This window comes from Peromyscus californicus, unplaced genomic scaffold (assembly GCF_007827085.1).
Source record: "Peromyscus californicus insignis strain IS unplaced genomic scaffold, ASM782708v3 Scaffold_13__1_contigs__length_99412109, whole genome shotgun sequence".
Lineage (NCBI taxonomy): Eukaryota > Metazoa > Chordata > Mammalia > Rodentia > Cricetidae > Peromyscus > Peromyscus californicus.
In genome coordinates this window covers 33,248,877-33,274,014 of record NW_026294424.1, presented here as the reverse complement: position 1 = coordinate 33,274,014, position 25,138 = coordinate 33,248,877, and the positions used below count along the sequence as shown (strand labels likewise).

General features: G+C 37.6%; 1 long non-coding RNA gene across 2 annotated transcripts in view; it reads right to left on the bottom strand.

The window, feature by feature from the left end:
• LOC128108356 (uncharacterized) overlaps window positions 1-24,624 on the bottom strand; it is a 42,154-nt gene extending 17,530 nt beyond the window's left edge. Inside the window, exons 1-2 of one of the 2 annotated variants that reach the window (XR_008217447.1) lie at window positions 24,505-24,624; window positions 11,532-11,579 (exon numbers count right to left, since the gene is read on the bottom strand). This is a non-coding gene — a long non-coding RNA (uncharacterized LOC128108356). The remainder of the gene's footprint in view (window positions 1-11,531; window positions 11,580-24,504) is intronic. The other variant, XR_008217448.1, reaches the window with a different exon arrangement.
• Between the last annotated feature and the right edge of the window lie 514 nt (window positions 24,625-25,138).

Genomic DNA, 25,138 nt, shown 5'->3' with positions numbered 1-25,138 from the left:
ATGATTATGTAATGTCTGTTTAAATGTTGCTAAAGTTTGGATCTGGAACATTCCCCACTATCTATGAATTACACTTTTCTGCCCAGGCTGTGATATTCCCAGGAGGTGGTGGACCCTAGAGGGTGGGGCCCAAAGGATGACAGTTAGCTTAATGGGATCCTCCTTCTTTTACTCCCTGCTGCTATGAGATGAGCATCTTCCTCCTCTACTCTCTCCACCATGACTAGCTGCATCACTAGAGACCAAAAAGAAACAGGGTCAATAGACTGTAGTCTGAAACCTCCAAAATTGTGAGTCAAAAGAAACCTTTCTTTTTAAAAAGTGGATTATTTCAGATATTTGCTACAGTAATGGAAACTTTTCTAACATATGCAGGGTATATGCATATATACATATGTATATGTAAATTCATATCCAACAGAGATGAAGAACTAAAATAATCCTGGGTGGAGTGTGAGGAGGTCTGGTTGAAATGATGCAAAGTCCAGATACACAGGATGAACAAGTTTAGAGCTCTAGTGCACAATGTGAAGACTATAGTTAATTTGCGTTAGTGTTAGGACTTCTGCTAAGTGGATTCCAGCTGATTTTGCCAAAACAAAAATGCCACTGTGTGAGATAATGGATATGTTCATTTAGTTTTCTATGTCAGTTGATTTACCATTGGATGATTCTGTAACATCACATTGTAAATGAGTATATGCAATAAGTACTATTTAATGAAATCTCTCTGGGTTGAAGCAAACTGACCTGATCCAGACCAGGTTTCTAGTCAAGGTGGTCAGAAACTCATTGCCTTGGAAGGAAATTATTTCTAAGTTTAAGCAAAGTTGAATAAATAAATACCTTACCAGTTCTTGATTCTCTGTTTTTCCTTTTAAAATTGGAGTTTGGTGTTGTGGAAGGTGTGTACTTTGACAATGTCAAATTCAGCTTTTTCTGCTTTCCTAGGTCATGTGGATGGGAGTGGGCAAAGGTTGGTGGCTGAGCCTTAAGCTGGTCCCCATATGGCTTAATGAGTACTTCAATGTCACATCTATGTAATGATTTTTAGTAAGCGGGCAATGGAGATCCCAATCCCTGCCTACAGCTTTCTTAGAGTGAAAAGAAAATATACCCGGGGGGGGGGGGGGATCTTGGGAGGGCAAACATTTATTCCCACACTTGCCTTAAGAAATCATTTATCTGCAATTCCAAATCCCGTCAGAAGAATTTTCCCTTTCCTTTCTCTTTATGCTGTATTTTCAGTTCTTTCATATTCTGTCTCTTCCAAGTAACTTCAAATTAATCACTCCAAATTCTGTTTGAAATGGTACAACTACCATTCATATATATCCAGAGACCAAGAGACTCAGAGTGCAAGAGCAAGAAAGATTCACCTCCATGAGGCTTATCCCATAGCAGCTTGGCATTTGGACTGCAGTAACATCATTTAGAATATGTATTTGAGGAAAGAATAGTAATGCAAAGGTAGAGAGAGAAGAAGAATGGTGTAAGATAGTGAAAGCTTCGCATTGTCCCAACTGCACATGACTGTAGAATGCTGATGTGGTGCCCTCTTTGTTTTATAATAAACAGGGTGAGATGCAGAGTTTAAATTGGCGCTTTATTCCAATATTATTGGTTTTACTGGTAAGGCGAACTCTGTATTCATTACAGTTTCACCTTGCAATGTGAGTGCACTAGAAGGCCTCCCTCATTAAATTTTAAATGTGTTTGAACAGCTGAACTCTTAGAAATGAATTTACTCAGTCGTGTATTCTAAGGCACACTTTATAAATAGTAAAAAGTCAAATGTTTCTAAAAAACTGTAATCCCCGGGAAGCTGCTTCATCTGTTTTCCTGAAGAACTTAACAGGCAGAAACCTGAATTTGCAAACTTACAGTCATGCAATTCATAGTCTGAAAAAGTATTTGAAGTGAAAGCTCCCCTGGCTAGCAGAGTTAATCTTTGGTGGATTCTGCACCATTATCTGATAGTAACAAACAGGTAGGATATGTAATGATGGATGCTGTGCCCATCTTGCTTTTCTTCATCTTTCATAGAAAACTCCTGATGCGCAGCTTTTACAAGATATTTATTTCACAAACCAAGACCAACCAAGTCTCAGGAGGTCAGCCAACAGTGAGGAGGGAGCCCAGACTCCACCTATTTGTGGCACTTACCTGTATTGCACAGCCCTTCCTGCGAACTTGCAAGGGCCTCTGCCTGCCCGGAGGTGCCAGGTAAGTTTCATTGATTAGGAATCGGCTTTCTTAATTGGTGGTTGTGATGGTTTGTATCTTTTGGGCTTCTCCATAAGTCTATGTGATAACGGATTGAGTGCCATCCTGTAGTGCTACTGGGAGGAGGAGGAATCCCCAGAAGGTTGGACCTAGCAGAACGAGGGTAGATCATTGGGGTGTCCTTGAAGGGGCATTAGACGTCAGTATCTTCTGGTCTCTTCTTTTGCTCAGCGGCTACAACGGAGTGAGTAGCCTAGCTCCACCACCTACTCTCTGTCTTGATAATTTTTTCTCATCATAGCCCTCAAATGACAAGTGTGAATGACCACACATCAAATTATTAGTCAAAACAAACTTTCCTTTGATTTTCTAAGTTTCTTTGTTATATTGACAGAAAACTGTTAACTGAGCTTACATAGGGAATGACAAATCTTTCCAAACAGCAGCAAACTGGTTTTTAATTTTAAACAGGATTCTCCTCCAATTTCCCAAACAGAGGCGTCTTTCTCTCCTTTTAAGGCAACCTTTCTTCAGGCACTTCAACTTTTAGCCTCATGTGTTGTCCCAGACATCACAGAAGAGCTGTTAGTTGATTGTTGTCAAGTGCTCAGTAATTTGAGGATGCAATTTGAAGGCTTCGAACAACACGCTGGCTCCTTGGAATGCATCTTCTCTAACTTACAATAATTTACTCCTTGTGAGTTGGAAAGCAAATGAAACCACCTCATCAGCACTGGCCTCTCCACTTAGAGGAGAATATGATTGGATTGATTTAGACCCAAGAGAAGCATCCTTGAATTATCTAATGCTCTACATAGTACCCTTTGTGTTTTCTAATTTGTTCATTTAACCCTACATTTTCAGCTACTTGACTTTGTGTGCCACAGACACTCCTGCCCCAGGGCCCGAGTGGCACTCTGCTGTGAGGGTCTGTCAGGAGAGAACATGCCAGTGCCTTTGAGAATGATTTCTGCAGCAAGGATTTTTCCACTTTGATTTTAATTTCTTCTTTGTGAGTTCCTTATGTCAATAAAGAAGAAGTGTTTGTCAAATTGAGTGTGATTAGTTCACTGCTGAAAGGAAGCAATGCCAGTTCAAAACCAATCCAAGGCTCGACTGGCACTGTACGTGTGGTCATTTAATTATTACAATTTTATTTATATTTGGAAAGCATAAATATACACTTATATTCATTAATAGACTACTTTAAAGATATTTCAAAAACAATTTTACTAGAATTATCTAACATTCATGGAAAGATATGATTTAGTTTGTAGTTTAAAAGCTCAAACCAAAAAATACATGTACCAATAACCCAGAATGTAAAATAAATTGATCTTTTGCTATCTTTCATGGAAATTTTGATATAGCTAAAATATTACGTATTTGTGCTTGCTTATGTATTGTTGATCTAAGAAACAATTTTGATTTTAACATTTGGAAGCAATCTCAAATCAATTTCTTCATTCTTGTTCATTTGTTAAATTTGTTGCAATGGTTACTGTAAATGCATTTTACATTGTAATGTACCAGTCTAAAATTTTTTTTAAAAAAAATAATTCAAAATTTTAAGCTCAAATATTCATAGGACTATTTTCTTTTTTTCATTTTCATTTATTTACTGATTTTAATTGACATAAGAATTAAACAGGTGTATGGACATTAATGTGATGCTCTGGTACATGTACACATTGTATGGTGTTCAGTATACTGTGCAATGTTCATATTTTAGCTCTTAAAGCTTCTTACCATTGCTTTGTCATGGGGATATTAAAAGTCTGTCTCACTTTATTGAAATTTTTACTATTTTTTATAATCACTCTTCTGTAGGACAGTGCAGCAGAATTTCTTACACCTGTCTAACAACTGACTATAGCTCAACATCCACTGATCAAGCTCTCCTTCTTTCTCTTTCCCCATTTGACTCTCCCCCGTCTCTGGCAGTCACGATTCTGTCCTCAACTTCTTTAAGATCAATGTTCTTGGAGTCTACATACCAGTGAAATCGTTAGGATTTGTCAGCTTCATTCAAACTCTTATACAGTGTTCCATTATCTTCATCTGACTTATGTTTTTATAATACATAAAAAACTGAAATGAGAACAATAATAATAAAGCTAACTGTAAGAAAGAGTGAGAAATGCCTGTCATTGGCCGTAGATGCTCATGCCCATGGGTTCTTTCTAGTTTAGGATGAGCACCAGTCAGTATCATAAGGGATCATTCTCAAGTGTCATTTTTCTCAGAAGTACAGTCATGTGACCTCACAAGAACCTTACTTAGCATCACTGGGTAGGTCATCTTTCAGCAGGTCAAAACATCACTTGGGAAACTGTCATTGGTTTGTAGTGTTAGCATTTCCCCTCTCTCTAATAGACCAAACACTCTCAGCATCCAGTTTTAGACTCGTTTCTTCTGCGGTCCTTTACCACCAGTTCTTTAAAAGAGTTATGTTTATTTTCTTTAAGTTCTGCCTTCCATTACTCTCTTAAGTGTCTCTGTGTGACATTCACTCATACCCCTGTAGCTCATCAAATACTCCAGAGGTCAGGCATAACTCCTGGTTTTTATTTCTCCTAGTTTATCATTCAATACAGCTAGTGGCTTCCTCAGGTTCAAAGTTATTTTTTAAGGTTTCTTGGATACCTAAGTCTACTGATTTTTTTTAACTGCACTTCTCTCTTACTCTCAAGTTTTATTTTCTGCACATGTCACCGTATTTTCTCTCCAAACTTTCAACATTAGAATGTTTCAGCCCTCCCATCAGAGACCATCAGAGATGACCTTCTTTGTTGGCATCATTTCCATTTAGGTGGAAAATTGAGCATGTTTCTTATGATATACTGGATGAATTCTGTTTTTTTTTAACCATATTTGTGTCTCTACTCCAAGAACTCGGTTGCCAACAACTCTATCTTTAATTTATATGACCAAAGATTTCATGATCATTTTATTGCTCTTTATTTTACACCCTTTGTTCAATATTATCCTCATATTCACTAGTTTCAATTCATGTACAGAATCTAGCCATTTTCTTATCCTGTATCTTTATCACTTTGTTGCAATAGAGCATAATGTCTAAACTGGAATCTTACAAAAAATCCTTTAATGGATTAATCCTGATTTTGCCCATTTTGTATCTCTATCTTAGCCCTTTCCAAGCATAGCAAGGATTTAATTTTCTACTGAGATGAGCTTCAGGAAATGTTATTTTTTCTTCTACTTCAAACACACAGTGTTCTTTCACTTTTACCCTATTGTGAGGGGGATACCAGAGTCAATTAGATGTCTCTGGTCTTGCCTCTGCCACTGTGTCTCTTCTGAGGGTCCCCTGCTCACCCTTGTCCAGACATACTGGCTCTTCTTGTGTGTCCCAAACCTGGGACACAGCCACTCACTGTGGGGGGTCTTGCCTCTGTCAGTCCTTCTTTCTAGATGGCTTATGCAGATATGAGTACACTTTACACCTGCCTAAATCCTGCCAGTGCAATCCTCCTGTTAAGGGAAGACCCTTTTAAATCCATCTTAAAACCATAGCTTCTACTTTCATTTGGTGCCCATCATTATATTACCTTAAGATCACATAGAAGTCATTCGATAATGTTTGTAATGAAAGAAAGTTATTAGATGGGATCATATCACAACGTACACAAACGCTTGAGAAATGCAACAACAACACCTGAAATCACTGTCAGGGCACCAATGGAGCTCAAATTCCTAAGAACAAAAAGGTGTATTGGAGTTATCACAGGACTCTGGAGGCAAATTAAATCTCTGCTTATTTACCTCAGTCTTCCTCCTCCTCTCATCTGGGTGACACATCTTCACCTCTTTGTATGTCTGGCTCGATTGCTATATCCATACTCAACATCCTCCATTGATCTGTGGACGTGGCTATACCCCTTCATTCATATATATATATTCATATCTTTACACTCTGAGATCCTGGAATGAGTATCTGTTTCTGTGTAAGTATGTGAAAAGCAGTATGTTTTCTATCACAAGTAGTACATTTCTTGTTCCTATAGACCGAGGGCATGCTAGTTCACCTTCAACCACTCTCAAATCTTTCTTGAAAGAGAAATGATGTGTTCAGTTCAGCACTGGCACCTAAATGGAGAGATAAAGTTTTCATTTTTCTCTGGGTTGTGGATAGAACCCTGCTTTTAAATTTGAAGTTGAATGCTGGTGGTGAGCTGGGCAGGGGTCAAATTCTTGCTACCTCCTTCACTCATTTCTTTGGAAGCTGAATTGGCAAGAGTGTTCCTCTTTTACTGTACAAGAAAGTGAGAAATGTATTACTTGAGAATCTGAAAATATCCTTGCTTCATTCCACACAGAGAAGAGTAAATGAAAAAAACACTCTCCGTAGACTGAGAAACTTTATTCCACTTGATTTTCATAGAGCATCATATCTTCTGAACTTGAATATATAGTACTGTAATACAACTACTTTCCATCTCTGTAGCTGATCCTTGTCCTGGGATTTAAGTATGAAGAAATGATGTTTTTAAATGGTAGATTTAGAGCAACAGAAGGCTATGGAACCTTAACATTGTGAGAACAATTTCTGTGTGCTGGTTCATTTGAGAAACACTATTTTGCTCCATGATTTAGGGTAGTGATAGCGAGACAGCTTTTTATGCCTTGAGTTGTGCCTCTGCTCTTCCTTAGAAAAAATAAACAAACAAACAAACTCTATGGAAATTGAAAATTGTAATGATTAATGATTTAACTCTATATATCTTGAAGTTTACAGAAATCCCATGCCTATTCTGCCAATAGTTTAAATGACAACCTCAATCTAAGTTTCATACTTTGGTTAACAGACTCAGTAAGATTTTGTTCAGAATAATGAATCCATAATTTACTAGTTACATGAAAGTTCAAAGATCGTATTCATATTCAAAGGTGTGTATAAATCCACACCCATAATTGAAGATGGTTATTGATTTATGACATATATATTTTCTTTCTCTAGCAATGTCCATGTATACACATACATTGTTTCATTCAGTGTAATTTTCAATTCATAGAGGTTTACACATAGGTTTTCTTATGTGTGGAATTAGAAACTATCTTGTAAGGTCAGAAATGAGTAAGTCATTTATAAACAGGATGTGCAGGAGGTTTGGAATGCTTGCTGGTGTTGTTATCACTGTGCTGAATAATTCATGTCAACTTGACATAAGTTAATATCATTTGAGAGTAGGGAACCTCAGTTAAGAAAATGCCTCCAAAAGATTGGACTGTAGGCAAGCCTGTAAAGCATTTTTTAAATTAGTAATTGATTGGGGAGGGCACAGACCATTGTGAGTAGTGCCAACCCTGGGCTGGTGGTCCTGGGTTCCATAACAAAGCAGGCTGAGCAAGCCTTGAGGAACAGGCCAGTAAGCAGCACTCCTCAATGGCCTCTGCATCAGCTCCTGCCTTTAGGTTCCTGCCCTGCTTGAGTTCCTATCCTGACTTCCTTTCATGATGAACAGTGATGTGGAAGCATAAGCCAAATAAATTCCCTTCTCCCAAAGTTGCCTTGGTCATGGTGTTTCATCACAGCAAAACCAACTTGACTATGACAATCATGACTGTTGCTTGGGTTCAATCAAAACCATTCAGTATTGAATTTCTGTCTGATAATAACATAGTGAATATCTCATTAATTATTTTGTTACTTTAAAATCTGCTTGGTTAGAGTTCTATAATTTAGTGTCATTGGGGTATCAATTGTAGCAGTTATCTGTTAGGAGAGAAGTATGTAGTTTTTATTCTGGGATACCAAAAGGGAAATTATTAACCTGACATGCAGAGTTATATAAGAGAACATAAAATTTTAAACAGTGAGTTCCATGCAGGGCCTGGAAGCAGCTCCTATTGCCTCTGTCAGAAATTATTTCATCCCCAAATCAATGTTTATAAACATGGACTGTTTGACTATCACAAGTGTATAATAGGTACCCATATAGAAGCATATTATATGCAAAGAAGTTATGGTTACCTCCTAATCTTAAACTATCATTACTTTATCTAGAAAATCACACTCACTCCACATGGAATCCTGCAACTAGTGAAAAAGAAGGAAGATTTTTGCACCCAGGAGATGCTTTTTGAGTTTCATCCTTATTTGAGACCCAAAACATAGGGGTGTGTGGGTAGTACTCTTTGGATGACACCCTGAAGCAATGTTTCCACAGGCATGGTCCTTACACTTGTTATAATTACCTCTCCATGGATTATTTCTAAGAAGCCACAGCTGAAAAACAATTAAGACAAAAGCACATTTTAAAAGCAAAATCTGAAAAGCTGCAACAATATCTGGGACTTAATTTCTAGAAGAAGGGATGAAAACAGTCCTTTGTGTGCTAAAGGAGGTGGACTCACCAATCACAGGCAGGGATGACAGAGCTTCCCCAAGGCAGTTGCTATTCCAGGGCTCAGCAGAAGTAAAACCCCAGACCTTGAGTCTGCTTTGAGAATTCTCATCAACATTTCTGTGCACGGGACATTAGAAACTGATTAACAACTGTCTGGGCTTTCATCTCAAGATGGTTGTTTTCTCTCCCTCGCAGGGACAAAGCCTGGGCAGCTGTACCCTGTTATTTGACAAAGCTGTGTTAAACTATCTAGAGATTTTTGCCATCTCAATCGGCTCCATTTCAGTGAAATAATAAATGCACAGGCAAAATTTTCAGAAAAGAGGGGGAACAAAATAACAAGACAATCCAAAACATAGAGCACCAGGAAAATCTTTCTTTCTCAACCCTCTAATTTGTAAACGTCAATGGCTGGTGAAGATTTTATTCAAACACGTCAATGGCTGGTGAAGATTTTATTCAAACACAGGTGTGCATTGCACAGATCCACACTCACAATTCAAGGTAGTTATTATTTCGTGATAAAGTATATCTGTCTCTTTATAAATGTACATATATGTACAAATATATGTTGGGATTAATTACATGTAATTTTTAGTTTATATCTTATGATATAGCAAAGTAGTTTGAGAGAAGTAACACTGAATGTTTAGGTAGGATATAATAATCTTATTCTGAGTATATGATACAGCTAAAGGGTACAAAACCAACAGAGAACAGTGTGCCCTCATGAGGTGATGTTGGAGGCTAGGAGACATCATTTTAACTCATCTCAGTTCAATGTGGAGTTGTATGAATGAAAACACAAATCATTAGTGTTTTCCTACTTAGAAAAGTAGAATTTCTGAATTTTAAGGAAATTTTTTGTTTGTTTATTTTGCAAAACCTTTTTAGAAGGCTGATACCACCTCCTCTCATTCTTGTCTCTTTCCCTTCAGGCACAGGTTCACATGTGCATGCTCCTACGGGATGGGTTTGAGTGCATAGCTTTTATTACAAGTATTCAGTAAGTCTTTACCTCTGTTTTCCATTCATGTTTAAAACATAGTAAAGAGAGGCAGAGCCAGGCGGATCTCTGTGAGTTCGAGGCCAGCCTGGACTACCAAGTGAGTTCCAGGAAAGGCGCAAAGCTACACAGAGAAACCCTGTCTCGAAAAACCAAAAAAAAAAAAAAAAAAAAAACATAGTAAAGAAGACACAAAAAATGAAGGCCCAGGAGAGACTGGACCAAAAAATCATGAAGCAGATTATAGGTAAAGATTCTTCAGGTAAAGATTTTTGGTGGGATTTAAGACTTATCATAAACCCCTCAAGTTTGAATATTTATAGGTCATAGTTTAGGTCTTGGGGTCTTGGTCTGAATACCCACAGAAAAATGGATTAAGAAATGTATTAGGTAGTTTTTCAAAATGAGTTTGTCTTAATACTCATTTACTTTTTTTTTTTTTTAGTTTTCTTTCATCTTAAAATGATGGGATAGAGACATCCAAAAGACTTTTCAAAATCCTTCCTGATGAGTTCCTTTACTTAATTTTTTTAACCAGCATTTAACTTTGAAAATAAAACAAAAAAACTATCTAACCATTGGAAAAAGTAGTAAAATGATGGTATTCCCTTTGGGTTTATTAATTTTGCAAATTTTACAACAATTACTCACTCTCTTGATATATTGATGTACAGATATTTTTTGTATTTAGCTATCTCTCTAGTCTCATCTATTATATCAATAGCACCCTACTATCTAATTTCAAGCTATCTCATTACAGGGAGTTAATAGCATAGACTCCCCCTTCCCCATCCCCCAGGATTGTCACTGTATGTCTATGTCGTCTCTCACTTGTTTCTCTGGATGTAACTCTTGAATGTGAGCAAAGACCTGACAATATTCAGACTTAAATAATTGTTAATTATGCTTCATAGGGTTTCTGTGCTCATCATCTTCTTTGCACTTAAAGAACCAAGTCACATGACTGATTTTCTAAAGTCACACTCAGAAAACATATAGTGAAGCAGTGTATTCCAATACTTGGTATTGACTTTCAAAAACACAATGAGCAGCTATAGTAATGACTGAGCTTCCTGCTTGAGGTGCCATCTGGAGAACAATCCCCAGTGTTGCCAGCTATAGCTGAAAGGAACATGAGGGTACATTTGCTTCTTCTCTAGAATTTATATTAATAGCTTCACTACTCTGAATGTCTCCAGCAACACTGAAGTCTTCCAGGATTACAAATTATAAGGATAAAATAGGCTTCAAAGCAACACTCTAATCTCAAACTGATAAAATCTTACTAACTCATTTGGATAAACTGAAGATTCTTTAGGGTCCATGATTCACCTGCAGATCTTGTTAAAATTCAGTTGGATGAGTATATAAATACAACTTGCTCAGCCTGGATTACATTGCTTTCATGTACATGTTTTCAGGGCTGATCATATGGTGTTAGGTAACTGATTGACATGCTCTTCCCTGGGAAAGACTGTTTCTCTTGCTCTCAGCATTCCTTGCTTGCCTGTAGTTCTTTTTGTAGGGTTGAGTCCTTGTGAGCTTTCCCCCATCCATGTTAGCATGTGTATTGGCAACAGCCGTGTTTATCTCAGGTTTAGGCAGTTCTATTGGTGAGACTATATATGTATTTGTATGTATGTATTTGTGACAAAAATTAATAAAAAGGGGGCATGAATTTGAAGAGAACAAGGAGTGTTATATAGGAGGTTTTTGAGAGAGGAAAGAAAAGGGGGAAATGATTTAATAATAATACAATGTCAAAAAATAAAGAAATAAAAAAATACGGTGGCTGATCTCCACTCTCAGTTCTTTCATGGCAGTTGTAATACAGTCCTGAGGATACACAAAACTCAAGGTTTCCAGGTGAAGCAGATTTGTCCAGAGACACTAATTTGAAAACAAGAAGCTTAAGGATGCAGTCTTACCTGAACATTCTGTGACATCCACCTTTTAGATCTGCTCCATTTGTTTACCTGGTGAGTAAAACAGAAGCAGATAAAGCTCGGGAACTTGACTCCAGACCTGGACTTGCATTTATGAATTTGTGACCCATATCTGTACTCTGTATGCTACCTGATAAATGGAAATCTAATGTCAGACTATCGCCTCACAGGCCAGAAACTGTTTCTGAACTAACTGTAAGCAGCTGAATTCTCACAGCACCATTAAGGTACATGCTTCTAAATGTTAGAACTAAGTGAAAACAGAACCTTGGGCAGACACAGAACAGGTGAGTGAGGAGCAAGTGTAAGGAGAACTTACAGTTATAGCATGCTCCTTTCCCACTCAGGGTGATATAAAATGTTAATTGATATTAGAAGGCAATGACCAAAAGGAGAATACATTTAAATAAGTCACCACTGGTTAATACAGGTACATATGCAGTACTAACATACTCAACTATAAAAATTATTTACTGGACTCAAAGAAGATACCACTGAAAATATACACATTTTAGTGACAAGCACAGCTCCTCCTCCAAAAATGATGCACAGTAGAATCTTGGCACACTAGAGGTGGCAGGGCTCATGAAATACACAGACCTTCACATGCCATCCCTACCATTCATGTGGGACACAGGCTGCCCTCCTAAACCTTGTGACCTTATCTCTCTCAATTGGAAACCACATCCCCTCTACTGGGCAGGTGACTATCTTTGCAAAAGTACATGGCAGAGATATTTGGTAATAGATAACCAGTTTGTATGTTCTTTGCTGGCAAAGACTATTTCTTCTGCTCTCAGTATTCCTTAGTTCTTTGTGGTTCTTCGTGTAGGTTGAGGCCTGCTGGACTTTCTTCTGTTCACTTTAGCCTGTCTATTGATGCTGTTCTTGTTCAGTTCATGTATAGGCAGTCATATTGGTGAGACTACATAGTCTGCAACATACAGACTGAGTAGTCAGTAGTTAAATGTTTAAGAAAAAAATATATTTACACACACAACAACAACAACAACAATTAATAAAACAAGAGGAAAGAGAATTGTATGGGAGTGTTTGGAGGGAGGAGAGGGAAGAGGGGATGATGTAATTATACTATAAACTCAAAAAGTAAAGGAAATAATAAAATGTACACGGCAGAGTACCCACCACAGAATGAATATTGAATAGTATTAAAGTGAGGTATTTTCACTCTAAGATCTTAGAAATTATTTCTCATGGTATGAAATTCATTACAAGGAATGCATAAAGTGATCAAAGATAAGGACAAATTATATTTATAGATCTCACAGGAACTGTATATTTCTTAAATACTTGGAATTATTTACATTGGCCTCTCCAGCTTCAATTTTGTGCCATTATGATTTATGCTGTGCATATTTTTCTCATTAGGATATTTTTCAGCTTCTCTCTGAGGCATTCTTCCCAGACCTACTAGATCATAAAATATAGTGTTTGTTTATTTATCATCAATGATCTAAATAATCATATATCTTTGCAATAGCATGTAATTGGAACTGGAAGTCAATATGAAGTCTTGATGAAATCTGGGAATCTTAGAAATTTTGAGCCCTTAGATGTCATAGCCAGTAGACAAACCCAGAGCCAGGCATTAGCTGGATCTGAATGGTCATTCCCAGCAGAATCTGGAATTGTGACTTAACTTCTTGGGCATCACAGTCACTTACTCAAAGTCAACTTTGGAGGTTCCTCAGGTTTCAGTTATTCCCTCATCTTTTTCCTTGTGCTCAGAGCACTGGCAATTTTTTTACATTGAAAATAAATATGCACAAGATAAAGTTCAGTGGTGGCTATGGCTGAGGTGTGAATGTCCCCATCACAATGGATTTATTAATTTTATTAATTAAAATTTAATCCCCATGATGAGGAACTGGCAAGCAGAATACTTAGTTTGACTATGGTATTTGGAGGTAATTAAGGGAGATAACTAGGAACTAGAGTTAATAAAGATGAAGAGGGACCTCTAGTTCGGTGAGAATATGACTTTTTTTTTTAAAGCAAAAGGGGTGACCTGAACTAGAATACTCTTTCCCATACATGCACTCGGTCTAGGTTAGTCCCATGTAGGCTCCTTGTTGTCGGTTCAGTCTCTGTGAGCTTCTATGAGCCTAGGTTGGTTGATTCTGTGGGTTTTCTTGTGATGTCCTTGACCCCTCTGGCTCATACAATTCTTCCTTCCTCTCTCCTGCAGGATTCATCGATCTCAACCTAAGGTTTGACTGTCGGTCTCTGCATCTGTTTCCACCAATTTCTGGATGAAGCTTCTCTGATGACTGACTATTGGGCTAGACACCATTCATGTTTGTCTTTCTGGGTCAATTCATTTGCCTTCAAATTTCATAATGCCATTGTTTTTAACAGCTGAATAACATTCCATTGTCTAAATATATCACATTTTCTTTATCCATTCTTCAATTGAGGAACATCTAGGTTGTTTCTAGGTTCTAGCTATTATGAATAAAGCTACTGTGAACACGGTTGTGCAAGTGTCCTTGTGGTAACCACAAGGACACTTGCACAACCATCCTTTGGGTTTATGCCCAAGAGTGATAGAGCTGAATTTTGAGGTAGATCAATTCCCAATTTTCTGAGAATCTGTCATACTTATTTCCAAAGGGGCTGTACAAAGGGGCTGTTTGAACTCCCACCGTCAATGGAGAAGTGTTCGTCCTGTTCTACATCCTCTCAAGCATGAGCTGTCACTTGTGTATTTGATTTTAGTCATTCTGACAGGTATAAAATGAAATCTCAGATTCATTTTGATTTTCATTTCCCTGATGGCTATGGAAGTTTAACATTTTTTAAGTGTTTCTCAGCACTCTGAGATTCTTCTGTTGAGACTTCTCTGTTTAGACCTGTACCCCATTTTTAAATTGGATTGTTTGTTTTTTTGATGCCTAGCTTCTTGATTTCTCTATATATTTTGGAAAGCAGTCCTCTGTCTGATGCGGGGATGGTGAAGATCATTTCTCTTTCTGTAGGCTGCTCTTTTGTCCTATTGATGGTGTCCTTGCCTTACAGAAGCTCTTCAGTTTCATGGGGCCTCATTTATTAATTGTCAAACTTAGTGTCTATGCTATTGGTGTTCTATTCAGGAAATTGTCTCCTGTGCTAATGCATTCAAGGCTATTCCCCACTTTCTCTTCTATCAGGTTCAGTGCATCTGGATTTATCTTGAGGTCTTTGATCCACTTGGACTTGAGTTTTGTGCATGGCAATAGATAAGTATTTGCATTTTTCTACATGCTGACATCTAGTTATACCAGCACCATTTGTTGAAGATGCTTTCTTTTTTCCATTGTATAATTTTGGCTTCTTTGTTGAAAATCAGGTGTCCATGTGTGTGTGTGTGGATTTACATTTGGATCTTTGACAGTTGTGTAGCTTTGTCCTCTTGTGGGACTCCTAACCGTGGGGATAGGGGCTATCTCTGACTCTTTTGCTGGCTTTTGGGACCCTATTCCTCATACTGGGTGGCCTTGTCCCAGCTTAATACAAGGTGAGGTGCTCAGTCTTACTGCAGCTTGATATGCCATGTTTTGTTGCTATCCATGGGAGGCCTGCCCTTTTCTGAATAGAAAGGGAGCAGAAGTGGATGGAAGGAGGAAGGGAGATGAGAGAGGGACTGGGAAGAGAGGAGGGAGGGGGAAACTGTGGTCAGGATGTAAAATAAATAAATATTAAAAAAATGCTTTCATTGAATATGATGGCCAGCATCTCCCAGAGACAGGGTAGAAGACCCCCACCAGCAAGAACGACTTCTCTAGAGAGATCATAAATTTCACAGTTCTCAGAACCATGTGCTGAATGATATTTTATTCTTTATAAATAACTCAGTCTGTAGTATTTCATTGTAGCAAAAGAGAACAGACTAAGATAACTACTTTGCCCTTTCGTTTTCCATAAATTTTTTTCAGATTGCCACTGAAGGTAGGAGTAAACCATATTAGAAATAGGTGGGTTGTAAAAGATTACACGAAGAAACAAAAGGATGTTGGAAAGTAGAGAAATTATAAATGAAAAAAAATCTGAGACCTACAGACAATTAACTATAAAAATAAAAAATGATAAAGCAAAGCTAGCCTAAACAAAGAATAAATCAGTTTAGTAAGTATGCTTTGCTGGTAGCATAAGTCATATTTCAATGTAACATTTTGAAAATACCATTTAGAATTTCAAATCTTCCAGCATTAGTTGAAAACAATTTGTGAGTTAAATCTTGTGGGAAGTGTGTACCAGGTTTTTTCTTTTGGGCCACAAGCCAGCTCCCAAATCATGACATAGAGTCTTACTGGTTTTCAATCCCCAGTCTTAGCTTAGGCTTGTTTCTTGGTAGCTCTTAGAACTTATCCTGTTTCTTTTCATCTGTGTTTTGTCTCAGGGCTTTTTACTTTTCTTTCTTTCTGTAGATCATACTTTCCTGCTGTCTGCATGGCTGGCTGGTGGTTGTCTGGCTTCTGGCCCCATGCATGTCCCTCTCTTTCTCCCTCATTCTCTTCATTTTTCTTCTCTCTTTTTCTTCTTCTATTTAGTCTCCCTGCCTGCCAGCCCCACCTATCCCTTTCCTGCCTATATATTGGCCATTCAGCTTTTTATTAGACCAATCAGGTACCTTAGGCAGGCAAGGTGAAACAAATGCAACACATCTTTAGCTACTTAAACAGATGCAGCAGCGCAAATGAATGTAACATATCTTTACATCCTTAACAAGGGCAGCAAATGCAAGACACCTTCACATAGCTAAAGTAATATTCTGCAGCATAAACACAAGTAACACATCTTTGCCTAGCTAAAATAATATTCCACAACAGAAGTGTTTGATTTAGAATATTGTGAAATAACTCTGGAAGCAGTTTTCTCTGGAAAACCTTACCTAGAGGAGAACTATTGCATTTGTGAAGCAGAATTACATGGGTACACTCATCACACCTTCTTAGTATCATTTGATAAAATGACAACACAGAGAAACATGAATCTCATTTAGTGAAAAGGAGTAAAGAGTAGACAAGGCATTTTCTGTAGGCATTTAACCATCTATAAGCAACCTGCTGGGAGGCAAAGGGAGGAAAAACACAGGAAGATTAATTGAGCTAAGCTGTCTCTGTTAGAGTTAATGAAAATGTTGAGAAGAAAGAATTAAGTTTTGGAGCTGAGAGTAGAGCTCATTTTAGATAAGGAATCCAGTTTCACTAAATGCAGAAAGTGAAAATGAACAGAGAGCAGGGATGATACTGTAATGTCTTCTAAAATTGGGGCTGACAACATTTGGAATTTAAGTCAATTGATGATCCAAGATGGAGTTTGATAATAACCAAAAGTTTAAAAGTAGAGTGTGTAGGATGCTGCTTCAGAATGTCCAGTCATCAATTTACTCATTGGTAAAGCTCAGTTCACAGCACAGGATGAAGGGAAGTGCTGAGCGCAGAGAGCCTGTCATCACGGAATCATCTGAGGAAAATACAAAAATGCAACAGCAACACTTAAGTTGCTTCCCCTCCCTCTTGTTCTGGTCAGTTATAACAGTGTGTGTTTGTGTGTGTATGTGTGTATAAGTGTGTGTTTCATGTCTATCTATGAGTGTGCATATGTGAGAGGCTATGAATGTGTGTGTGTGATTGAATGTGCTTTTTGTGCGTATATTATGAATATGTGTGTGTGTTTCTTTAAGTAGGAAAATAATTCTCAGTAATTACCTTGCTTAGTTACCTGAAATGATCTCATCCTTTCAAACTATTTTCCCCCCACCTCTCTCTCTCTCTCTCTCTCTCTCTCTCTCTCTCTCTCTCTCTCTCTCTCTCTCTCTCTCTCTCTCTCTCACACACACACACACACACACACACACACACACACCACACACACACACACTCAGCTAAACTTTATTTTTCAAACCCAGTAGCTTGGCCATGTGAGTCACAAGCTGGATTTCTTTAGTGCTACAGTTCCTTGAGTAAGGTAATTACCTAAGGTGAGAATTTTAATTAAGTTACCCAAGACACGGTCATTGAGTGCTGATAGCCACATAGAGATTTTCCTCTCAATTTCCTGCAGTGGCAGCTGGGGCTTTGAGGGAGTGATGCAAGCTGATGCTCACATCTAGGCTATGCTGGGGAGTGAGCAGCTTCACCTGAGACGACCAAGGAAAAGAGTTGCCATGGGAGAGCTAGGCTTCCACTGATGCCAATGTCAGTAACATAATATGTAGCTTCGGGGGACGTCTGTTAAATTATTTCTTAGTAATAAATACCCAGAAATTGGATTAATGGTTCAAAGATTAATAAATTCCTCTCAGCTTTTGAAATGTATTCCCATTATGCTCCCAACGTCATACTAATTTACAGTGTTACTGGAAAGGAATTAGTGTGATGCTGTGTGTCTCATTTTGGATTATGTACTTATGTACTACCATGTTATTTAGATTTATGTTAAATTAATAGGTATAAAATTAAAATTTATTGTTGCTTAAATTTCTGTGCTTTCATTACAAATGTTCCTGCATATTTTCCATGTGTTCCCTTACTGTTTATATTTCCTAATTTCTGGTGGTTCAACTCATAATAATTACCCATCTGTCTGTAGGAGTGCTGATAATTTTCTTGCAATTTTAGAGTAATTCCATTACTGTTCTTGTGAAAATAATAATTACAACACTAACAAACACAGAGAAAAGCATAAACAAAAGGTGTGATGTAGTCATTATGCAGAGGTTTAAATAGAGACTTCAAGGTGGACTGAAAACACAGATACATTTGCTTCCTCTCCAGTTAACCGTCATCTAACAATGAGAGATGTTAATAATGGGAGAATAATGAAGTATGTGATTTAGATGTTCCATATACAAGGTATTAGAACTAGGTCATAGCTCTAAATGGAACACCTTCCTATACCACACCTCTCTTTTAAAAGCTGAGACACCATCCTACAAGTGAGGACAGAAAAATTTCAAAAGCCGGATGAGGTAAGTGGTGACTCAGCAATATTTTCTGAATACAACAAGACAATTGCACACAGTAGTTGTGACAGTGTGCTCAAGACTTGCATGAGATCAATTCAGAAAAAAAAATGCCAGAGTGGAGGGGAAACTACCACTCTTATGAGAACAGTGGTCAATAATTGATGACTGCTTTGGGTGGGAGAATCAGTTTTCTTTAGGGATGTGAGACATGAGAGGCTACTCATACTTCAGTAAATGCTCTTAAACCCATGCTCATACAGACAGCATTAATTGGATTCAGTGTATTAAGAAAATAACATATGACACTCACTTAGAGTTAAAAGTAGTGGTGGGAATAAGGGAGCAACGGCAGGGGAAGAAAGGGAGGTAGATGAGATTAAAATACATTATATCTTGCATGAAAATTTTGAACAAAAATGTATATTATGAGGGGATGGAGAGATAGCTTAGTGGTTAGGAGCACTTGTTGCTCTTGCAGAGGATTCAGGTCCAGCTCCTAGCACCTACATCATGGCTCACAACTTTCCATAACTTCAGTTATGGGAGATCTGATACCCTGTTTTGACCTTTGGTGGGTGCCAAGCACACATGTAGGGCACATATATACAAGGAGATAAAACACTCATATGCACAAAGTAGAATAAATAAATCTTTTAAGATTAGTTTTTATCTTTATTATTTATATTATAATGTAAAAATATTATATTTTATATAATATTATTATATATTTATTTTATCATTATAAATTTGGAGATTAATAATAATAGAATTATATCATTTCCCCCTCCAAACTCTCCCAAATACCCCTCCTTGCTCTCTTCAAATGCATGGCCTCTTTTTTTATTAATTGTCGTCACAACAAGGCCCCTGAGCTGGAGCTGATTTAAAAACGTATTCCCTGAGGAATAGCTTTTATGGACACAAAAGATTCAAAGCAAGCTTCCAAAGGAGGGAAGCAGCGAACAGTTTCACCCAGCCAAGACTCCTGTTAATTACAACAATGACTAGCACAGCACAATAACCCTAAGGGTACAACACTGGTACACACACTTTGTGGTAACCAAGAACTCTCTAAGTAGACTTATGACCTACTCTAGAGGAGAGAAATCATGCCTGATACTGGAAACCTAGCCAATTACTCAGGCCTTGTGCATTAATAGATCTCGGAGGAGAACCTACAACTTCTACTCTAATAAATTAGCATAATGACATAATATTTTAAATATTTGTATTTATACCTCTATAAGTGTAGTCTTAACCCCTCATCAAGGAAATAAATAAATGTTAATAAAAATAAACACTTAAACAATGAGGATAAAAGTAGGTTTGGTCACTAAGAAGTGACAATTTGTGTTATGTATTTAGCAAATGATTGTCTAATTTGTATTTTTTTGTGTGTGTTTATATATGGAGTCTTTTCTACTTAAATCACTTTTTCAGTCATAATGTTTATCAAAACCATTCAAAGATGACTTGAGTGTGGAAGATAACTGCTTAAGTTCCATGACTTATTTGCTTACCACTGCTCCACTGACAGCAGACAGCCATTTGGCTTTCTGATCAGAAGTAGCATTGTCACACCAAAGAAGCAACTGTAAGACATGTGGTTTCTGACATACTCTCTGTTTTCCTTTTGTGCTGGTGGAAATGTATCCACATTGTTGACTCTTGAAGTATGGACCTTCAGAAAAGAATGCTCTGGGTAGCACCCCAGCATCTTGGACCACAAGAGAGACATGGGAGTGCTGCTTCTGTTCACTGAGAAGTGGGGGGTCAATTTGATGCCACAGAGCTGAGTCTAAGCTGTCTACCCAAGTCACATCCTTTCTAAAAGGACATTCATAATTACCATCAAGCTTGGTTTCACTTTCTATGCATTTGTGTGGCTGCTGTACGCAGCATATATTATATTCTGCTTTCTTATGGACAAATTTTATACAATGGAAGCTGATTTTTACATCTTCTACAATTTCTTAAAGTTTCAAGCAAACATCTGTGCTGTGGATAGCATTCTTTGTCTTTTATTACTCCAAGAAAGCCAATTACCAGGTAGCCATTATTGCCTACACTTCTCAAACTTCTGAACATTTAGCCTTTAGACCATTACTAATCCCCTTACTGATCACAAACAATATGCTTTCATGTCAGCCTGGATTTTCCTACATTCATCAAGGAAACCATAAGGAAATTACCCTTTAATACTAGTTCCCCCATGTCCTTTATCCTAAATAAAAGCCGTGGAGGCAGCGTGTCACTCTAGTTCCCATGTGCAGCCATCACTGAATGCTGCTTTCTGTCAATTTAATCTATTCTACTTTTTATAAACCTTAAAAATGTGCCTCATTCCCGGTCTGCATGCCCCACAGCAGATATGACCATCCTGATTGTAGGTGACCCTGTTTAATACACTGCTACCAAATAATTTTCCTGTGATTTGTTTTTTATTGCTCCCAGTGATTGTCTATTTTTTCCTGTTGATTCCAGGATGAAGTAATTCTGTTTTATTTTGTTCTAGTTGGCAGAAATACTTACGCCTTATAAATGCATTACTTCTTATTTGAAAATCTTATTTGAAAATTTAAGGAACTAAGAAGGTGAGGAAAGAGCATGTTCTTCCCTTGGAAACTTCCCTAGCGTCTGGAGTCTGCAATGTAATAATAAACTAGGTAAAATTTCTCCAGTTTGACCTTGAACCCGAACCTCTCATTGTTGTCTGTAGCACCCTTAACTGTGCCCTCCGTGTGTCTCCAGAGTTCCTCTGACTTGTTCGGGTTAGCATATGAAGAGGGTTAGACAGTTACCCTTCCCCTCTCAGAAAATGAAAACAAACAACCCATAAACGAAAACTGTGGATTTCAGGAGTCAATGCCAATCTACCATGCAAGTTCTTCATGGTGGTTAGTTTTAACCTTCCTATTCTCAGGCACTCTGGCCATTCCACTTAGCAATACTTAGAATTTCTAAAGCTTACTGTTTTTCTTTTCATTTCTTTGGCTTCCTTCCTTCTTTATTTCCTCCCTCCCTCCCTCCCTCCCTCCCTCCCTCCCTCCCTCTCTCTCTCTCCCTCCCCCCTCTCTCTTTTTCTTTCTTTTTGGCTTGGTACATACACATTTCAGGGTTTTTATAGCTTATTTGTATGTCAGCCTTGTTTTCATTCTGTCTTTTAGTTTCCTTGTTAAACATGTTCCCCTCTAAAATCTATTTTATCTGACGTATCGTGATTACGCCTACCTACTCCTAGGTGATGTCTCCCTCATGTCCTCTGCTGTTCTTTCCTTTTCACCTATTTCAATTGTTATATTAAATACAGTAACTTGAAAAAAAATCAGAGTTCAGACAAATTTTATAACTTATTCTGTTTATCTTTACATGCTAATTGGTATATTTAGAGCCTTCATCTATTATGTAATCATCAGTATGTTAAGGTTTTGTGTTTTCTGTTTTATTTTCCACTTCTAGCTCTGGTTTTGTTTGTTTGACCTCTGCTTTACTCAGTCTTCTATTGCTATGAAAAGACACCATGACCATGTGGCAACTCTTACTAAAGAAAGCATTTAATTGGAGCTTACTTAGTTTCAGAGGTTTAGTCCATGATCACTGTGGCAGGAAGCAAGGTTGTACACAGGCAGACATGGTGCTGAAGAAGTCGCTGAGAGTTCTATATCCAATCTGCGGGTAGCAGATAAGAAGGAGACACTGGGCCTGGCATGGGCTTTTGAAACCTAAAAGCCTACTCCCAGTCACACACTTCCTCCAACAAGGCCATACATCCTTCATCAAGGCTATTCCTCCTAATCCCTCTCTTGTAGTGCCACTCCCTGATGACTAAGCATGCCCATATATAAGCCTATGAGAACCATTCTTATTCAAACCACCACATTTCTGCCCCTCCCTTCATTTTTGCATAGCTTGTGATGGAAGCAAGGACTATTTCTTCCCTTTTTTTAAAAAAATAAATGATATCACTTTTCCTTAGACTTAAATTCTTATTTTTCTACTTCACTAGTAAGCGTGCATCTTTATGTAGTGCTGTCAGCAAATGCCTTAGGAATGATTATTGCCACATGATTTATAACAAGCCAGCCAGCATCATTTTACCAGTTCAACTGAAATATAGAAACCTCTAATCCCCTCATATCTTTCTGTCTTCTCCCGTTTATAACTGCTGTAATTATTTCCCCTAAAAACCCTTGGAACCGTAGGGAATAATACTGTATTTATACAGTGACAATTAAGCACGTTTCAGAAACTCAGAAGGAAAGCCTGCTGTAATCACTGAAAATTTTATTTCCAGTGATCTTGTTTCTTTCCTGGTTTTCCAGTCTTTTTTTAAATAGTTCCCTTTGTGTTGAGTACCTTCCTTTAATTGTTTATTTTTAAGGGCAAATTGGGCAATGATGTTTTCCTGGTTCTTCAGCTGAGAATGTCTTGATTTCACCATCATTGCTGAGTGATATATTTTTGTTCTGCTTTGTTTTCTACATTTGAAAAATACTATGAATATCCATTACCAATTAAATAATTTTACCTTTACGTAAAGGATCATATTTTCAGTGACTTTAAGGATTTTCTTTGTCTTCACTTTTAAGGAGATTAATTGTTTCCTGTCTTGATGTTGATCTCTTTGATTCATTTTTCTTAGGGATTTACAAAGAGTTTTGAATCTATGAGTTTCTAACTGTTGGCTAATTTGGAAGTTTTAGGGGAAAATTATTTTCAATACTTTCAAAACCTCATTCTGTCTTTCTGGAACTCTGAGAGCACAAAGGTGAAGGCTTTGGTAACATTTTCCCTAGCTTTGTATGTAACATAAAGCCTAGTAATCCCCGAGTTTCTTCATGTATAAACATTATGTTTTCCTTCTGTTTAATTAGATAATTTCTGCTGCTCTGTTTTTGAGTTTTCAGATTCTGTCCACTGTCTGTTGACCTTTTTCTTTTACTTACTATATGCTTTTAAGTTTTAAGTTGTCTTTACCTTTTATATATTTGCTAAGACTTTATCTTGATTTTAGTTAGTTATTGTATTAAGTGTACCAGTGTTTTGTGTACATGTATGTTTTGCACCATGTGCAGGACTGGTGCTAACCCAGGTCATTGGATTCACCAGAACTGGAGTTACAGATGGTAGGGAGCTGTCAGACAGGTGCTAGGAATTGAATCTGGGTTGTCCACAAGAACAAGTGATCTTAACTGTTGAGTCAACTCTCCAGCCTCCTAAGACTTTATTTTTAATGAACTAAGTATGCTTGTATCTCTCTCTCTCTCTCTCTCTCTCTCTCTCTCTCTCTCTCTCTCTCTCTCTCTCTCTCTCTGTACATATGGGTGAAAGTATACATTGTGTGCACGTTATGTTGAGGCCAAAGCTAGACACTTGGTATCTTCATCAATTTCTTGAAATCTATTTTTTTTGCTGAGATGGGGATTTTCATTGAACTTGGGCCTCTCTAATTTGGTTTGACTGGCTGGACGAGCCCCAGGGATCCTCTTTTCTCTGCTTCTCAAGTACAGGGATTAAGAATACACTGGGCCCAGCTTTTGTAAGTTTTAGGGACTGAATACACTGCCTCCTACTCTCCCACCTGAACCATCTCCTCAGCCCTTGTAGTTTTTTGATAAAGTATGACTAGAACTGCTATAAAAGATTCATTACTTACTTTAACCATCTCTTTTGTATTGGTGCTGGTGTTTATTAATTCTTTGTTTCAGGTCAAGGTATTTTCTATCTTGACATACTGAGTGAATCTTTATGGTCCTTAAACATTCACATATTCCGTTGTCTCTGAATCCAACTTAAACCCTCTGCTTTAGATGGCTTTCCTTTGCCCTCCAGAATGAAGGGATACTGCTGCCATCTGAGCAGAGAAGGCTGCGTTCCCTCTTCAGTTTCCACTGACACCCAGGGGGGATGTCCCTACTTTTCATATGTGGTTGCTGTGGCTCCTAGTGCAGGCTTCACTACTAATGCACTGGAGGAGGCACTTACCGTTGTCTCTGGAACGTCCTCTGACTCCATCCCAGTTGACAGGGGCATAGAAAATCTGATAACTTAAAGGAGAGAAATGAATATTAACTTTACCTCTGTGGATGGAGTGGGAGAACATTCAGTGAAACAAGTTAGACAAAGAAAGGTAACATGTTTTTCATTCATATATGAAATTAATAAGGCAACATTTATAAGTATGGCATGGAATACTTAGAGATGGAGAATGGTAAAGCTAAGAAGAACAGAGAAATTAACAGGAACTTCTAGGGACTGAGTAGCATCCAGAGCAGGGGTAAAAGTGGAGATGGGAAAATGACAAAAATTTAAATATGGGTGAATATGATCAATAGATGATGTATTTGTATATAAAATATAATGAATCCCATTAATTTATATAATAAACACATGGAAAATATAAACTAAGTAAAGATAAGGTGGTTTCACAATACACTTTCATTTCAAGGTAGCAAGACATACATTTCTTGAATAAATATCCTTTATACAAATTCTAAAAAAAGATTGAATTTAATTATGGCCATTTAATAAACCCTAGTATAATAATCAGCTCAGAAAGTCATTATCAAATAGTACTATCATCATTATTTGAAGTTTCTCATAAAATTAAATATTATAC